Raw genomic sequence first — 6,167 nt, 5'->3', positions numbered from 1 at the left:
ATAAATAGACGAGTTTCACATTTTTAGGTCAACTTTTGACATCAACTGCTACAGTAGCTGTTTTCTTTTACTCTTTTTAGTAGTTTTTCATATTTTGAGCTATTTGAACATAGATTTTATCGTTTTAATTAACAATATGAGTTTGATTATCATTTCTTCTTATTTTTCTTCCATTTCAAGCATGAGTAGCTAGATTTTCACTATGGTTGTAACCCAACCTTAGTGTGTAAACTTAATGGGTGTATAATTTAATGCTTGTTTGTGGTTGGATGTTTATTATTTAGTCTTGTTCTTGCTTTTATTTGTGGAATTAATGGTTGCAAACATTAGTTCATGCCTATTTGATTGTCTCTACTTGAGAAATGGAGACTTAGTCTAGAAAAACTTGGCTAACAAGAAATTGGGTCAATCGAGAGATTGATAATCCCAATTAAAGGGTTGAACCTAGAGATAGTATCAACCCGACTTGAGATTTTTATCAACCGTTTTGTTCAATACCCATTTGGATTTGAGAAAGCCAAAATAGGCAAAATCACTCTCTGACCGAGAGGTATTGAGTGGGTAATTGAGTGTTGACTATAATACACCCCGACCAATAAAATAAGCTTTAAAGTTTATATCCCATTAGGCAAACACCTAGGTGAAAGTCATAGTCATAGGCCTTTTTATAACATTTGAAAAACAACTAAAATAATTTCCTAGTTTTATTTCTTAAATTGCAATCGTAGTTTAATTTAGACTTTAAAACAACCCAATTTTGTGGAAGTGCAAATTTAGATATACAAACTCACGCGCTACGATATATACTACTAACTCCCATAGATATAGCTCCCTGCGAAATTCGACCCCGACTCTTGTTGGGTATTATTATTGCATCGACCGTTTTCATAACCTCGAAATGAGGTGTGAACTTGGACGAGATCACTATATAAGGTGTTTTTCAAGAAAATAACATAAAATATGAGATACGCCATAACATCGTACTAAAATATTCAACTATAAAGACAATAACATCGCATGAAATAAATATTTTTAATAAGCCATAATAAAAACAAATATAATCTTAAATTACTAAGTTGCTAAAATAAGTACGACTAATAAGTACTACTATTATTTATATGACTAAATACTGAAAAATATAAGTTGTGCATTTTATCTAAATCATAAAAACACTAAACCAATATATATATATATATATATATATATATATATATATATATATATATATATATATATATATATATATATATATATATATATATCCAACACTATTATCTTTTGTTAGCATTAATATTGATTTGGTTTTAGTTTAGGATTTATTATTTGAGTTACCAATATTTATAGACTATCTAACTTATTGGAGCATTCAAAACTTATAAGTCAAAGTTTGAAATAATACGTTAAATGATAAAATTATAAAAAAGTTTTAAAATTATTTATAAACTACACTACAATAAGTATTTTTATATATTAAATATAGTTAAAACTTATATACATGTAATGTCGGGTTGGTGCAGTTTGTCGGTTTTCTTTGTACACCCCTAATTGCAGGTCTCGAACTGGATAAAAGCCTGGGGCCGAGGTGATTGAATCTAAGTGCGATTCCCTCCTTATGGTGAACCAAGTCAATGGAACGTTCAAAGTCAAAGAAGAACGAATGCGAAGGTACTTGGATAAACTACAGGTGACGTTACATCGGTTCAAGGAATGGACTTTGCAACATGTACCTCAGGATCAAAACAGCGAAGCCGATGCTCTTGCTAACTTCGGATCGTCGGTTGATAACGATGAATTCAACTCGAGAACGATCATACAACTCATGAAATCGGTAGTGGAAGAAGGCCACGCCGAGATAAACTCAACAAGCTTAACCTAGGACTGGAGAACAAGTATATAGATTACCTGAAAATTGAAAAACTGCCCTCAGATCCTAAAGAATCGAGAGCTCTGCGCACAAAGGCAGCCAGGTTCAGTTTGTTCGAAGACAACACCCTATTTAGGAGAACGTTCGATGGCCCGCTCGCCATACGTCTGGGACCAGGAGATACCAAATATGTTTTGAGGGAAGTTCATGAAGGCACCTGCAGGAACCATTCGGGTGCCGAATCTTTGGTTTGCAAGATAATCAAAGTCGGCTACTACTGGATCGACATGGAGAAAGACGCAAAGGAGTTCGTGCGAAAATGCGACGAATCTCAGAGGCATGCACTGATGATTCATCAGCCCGGGGAGCTACTACATTCAGTTATGTCACTCTGGCCATTCATGAAATGAGGAATGAACATCATTGGTCCCCTGCCATGGGTACCCGATAAGGCTCAATTTATATTATTTATGACTAACTATTTTTCTAAATGGGTGGAAGCCCATGCATTTGAAAAATCAGGGAGAAAGAAGTTATTGATTTCATTTGGGACCATATAATATGCCAGTTCGGAATACCGACCGAGATCGTGTGCGACAATGGGAATTAGTTCATCGACAGTAAAGTGAGTAAATTTTTTGAGGACCATAAGATCAAAAGAATCCTATAGACACTCTATCACCTTAGTGGGAACGACAGGCGAAATCTACGAACAAAACCATGCTCCAAAATCTTAAGAAGAGATTGACCGACACCAAAGGAAAATGGAAAGAAATTTCGCCCGAAGTCCTGTGGGCATATCGTGCGACATCAACATCTAGTACCGGGTCCACCCATTCTCATTAGTCTATGGTGCCGAAGAGCTAATACCGGTCGAAGTAGGAGAACTGAGTCTCAGGTTCCGTTATGCGACCAAAGAGTCAAACGATGAGGCCATGAGCACGAGCCTAGAACTGTTGGACGAGAGGTTCAAGGCCGCCCTCATCCGGTTTGCCGCCCAAAAACAATGGATCGAAAGGTATTACAACCGGAGAGCCAACCTCTGACACTTCAATATCAGGGACTTGGTGTTAAGAAAAGTGACACTAAACACCCGGAACCCGAACGAAGGTAAGCTAGGACTGAATTGGGAAGGTCCGTATCGAATTATCGAGATCACCGACAAAGGATCATACAAACTCGAAGTAGGGAACGGTGAGCGACTATCGAACAACTGCAACGTGACTCACTTAAAACGGTACTACTACTAAGGTACGACCCCATTCATTCTTTTCTTTACATATATTATGAATTGAACTAACACTTGCAGGCAACGACCAAATAATGATGCAGCTATTAGGCCTGAAAGCATGCGTTGCACTTTTTTTTCTTTGAACTGGTTTTGTCCCAAATGTGTTTTCCGACATGGTTTTTAATGAGGCAACAGTAGATCGTGCTAACTTAGAATTGAAGACCGGCTATGAACCGAAGTCGAGGGTCACATCAACATTATCCGAGCCCTCTCTACGATCGACCTCGAATACTGGGGGCCATCACCCTCGGATAATGATTTTAGAAAGGAAAGAAACTTTGTGCTCAAACAGTCTAGGCTCGGTGGATAGGATTTATTGGAAGGGCCAAATGTTCAAATGAACTTTGCCAACATAGACCACTTAAGCCATAACATGAATCTTGTACACATTTGCAATCTTGTATGTTGCGCACAGAAATGAAAGAAAGTTTCTACCTTGCAGATACATATTTTGTCTCCTAAAAACTACTACATTTTGTTCCTTAAGGACATCGAGACCAAGGTCCACCTCTATACGGATCCAAGAGATCACCCCCACTCGGGGACTGTCGTCCAAGGTAAACTTGGATGGCTCGGGATATCGAATTCTGTGGGCACAAAAACCTATTAGGTAGTGCCCGAACGTTAAAGGCTACGGCCACCCCCACTCGGGGACTGTCGTCCTAGGCAAGCCCGGACAGCTCGGGTATTGTAGCCCAGGGTAATAAGCCTATCGGGCAATACCTAAACTTAAAAGGCTACGACCATCCTAGAAACAGCTCGGAGACGTCCGAAACCCGTAACCAAAACATAAGGCCTTCAAAAATTCCAATCCGGTTCAAAGTCTACCCTCGACAAAATTATAATCTAAAAACTTCTAAGTAAGCACTTTGGGGGAAGCTTCCGGTCATACCAAGCCCCTATGAGTTTTTAGAAAAATTACATCGAGAACAAGCCTTGTTCGAACCTCCGAACTGTAACAACCCGGCCGATTGTTTCAAGAGTTATTGCCTCACTTTTCCTATTTCTACTTCTTTTTGTGTTATTCAGCTATATTATATTACATCGGGTCAGTTGGTTTGGGTCCGGAAGGAACTCGGAGTAAAATGAGACACTTAGTCTCATAATTAAAAAATATTAAGTTAGAAAAGTGGACCGGATATGGACCTATACGTAAACGACCTCGGATTCAAATTCTGATAATTCCAATAGCTCTGTATGGTAATTTTGGACTTAGGAGCGTGTCCAAAATATTATTTGGGGGTCCGTGATAGAATTAGGCTTGAATTGGCGAAATTGAAAATTTGGCGATTTTGGTCGGCAGTGAAAAATTTGATATCGAGGTCGGAATGGAATTTCGGAAGTTGGAGTAGGTTTGTAGTGTCATTTGTGATGGGTGTGCAAAATTTGAGGTTATTCTAACATTGTTTGGTTGGTTTCGGCATCGGTTGCCGAATTTGGAAATTTAGAGGTTCTTAAGCTTGAATCCGAGGGTAATTTGATGATTTGATGTTGTTTTTAGTGATTCGAAGGTTCGACTAAGTTGATATATTGATATATTACTTGTTGGTATTTTTGGTTGAGGTCCCGAGGGACTCGGGGTGATTCCGGGTGGTTAACAGATTTTTGAAGTTGGAAATTGCAGCTGGAGCTGCTGCTTCTGCTATTTCCGCACCTGCGGAAGAAAGGGTCGCAGGTGCGAGGCCGCTAGTGCGCGTGTGGAGTACGCAAGTGTGGGAGACACTGGGCCAAGGCTGGGAACACAGGTGCGAAGAATTGACCGCATCTGCGAGCTCGCAGGTGCGAAGCCTTGAGCGCAGATGCGGAGATGAGGAGTGTGGACTAGTTTCGCAGATGCGCACCTGGGACCGCAGATGCGAGTCCGCAGGTGCGAGGAAGGGGTCCGCAGGTACGGAATCTGGGTGATTAAGTGAGTTGCGTAGGTGCTGCTTCTTGGACCACAGGTGCGGTCGCGGGGGTGCGAGCAAATGGCCGCAAGTGCGAAAAACCTAGACAGAAACCATAAATAGAACCCTTCGCGAATTTTGGTCATTCTTCACAATTTCAACTCGGTTTTTGGAGCTTTTGGGAGGGATTTGAAGAGGGAATCAAGGGGATTTCATTGAGGTAAGTTACATGAGCCCTAATACTTGTATATATGATGATTTTCTGTTGTTTAATCATGGTAATTAGTGAAAATGAGGGGTTAGGGCTTAGAATTTTTGGAAAGTAATTTAAGGATTTGAAGGACCAAACGATGTCGAATTTTGATGAATTTGGTATGGGTAGACTCGTGAGTGAATGAGCTTTCTAGTTTTGTAAATTTTGTCGGATTTTGAGATGTGAGCCCGGGGGCTGGGTTTGAGCCAATTTCTGGTTTTGGTCTAATTTTGTAGTTTTTCTTGTGGAATTATCCCATTAGCGCGTATTGATGGTATTGTACTTATTGTGAATAGATTCGGAGCATTTGGAGGTCGAGTCCAGAGGAAAGATCATTGCGGGTTAGAGATTTGACCGGTATGAGGTAAGTAACGATTGTAAATCTGGTCCTGAGGGTATGAAACCCTGGATTTTCGTATCATTCTACTATTTTGAAGTGACGCACATGCTAAGTGACGGGCGTGTGAGCGTGCATTATTGGGGATTTGTGACTTGGTTCGTCCCATAGCAACTGTAAAGTTGCATACTTTGTTGAAACCATTTGATACTTATATGTTTTAGAAAGAATTTCTGTAAATTGGGCTGAATGCCATGTTTGGGCCTTGCGCCAATGCTGTTTGGACCCTTAGGGCTGTTTCTTACCATCCTCTCATTATTTTCGATTGTAAATCTATACTCAGTCATGTTTATACTTGTTTACCGCATAACTCAGTTTTATGACTCTATTTTGATGCATATAAATATTTTGGGCCGAATGCCCTGTTTTACTTAAATGCCCGAGAGGCTTGAGTTACTTATGATTGAGTGAGGCTGAGGGCCTGATTGGTGAGGATGAGTGTGGATCGGGGCTGCCCACCTGCAGCATACTTTGTT

This window comes from Nicotiana tomentosiformis, chromosome 8, assembly GCF_000390325.3.
Source record: "Nicotiana tomentosiformis chromosome 8, ASM39032v3, whole genome shotgun sequence".
NCBI classification, from domain to species: Eukaryota; Viridiplantae; Streptophyta; class Magnoliopsida; order Solanales; family Solanaceae; genus Nicotiana; species Nicotiana tomentosiformis.
The sequence above is the reverse complement of the archived record's forward strand: the minus strand, read 5'-3'. Positions refer to the sequence as shown.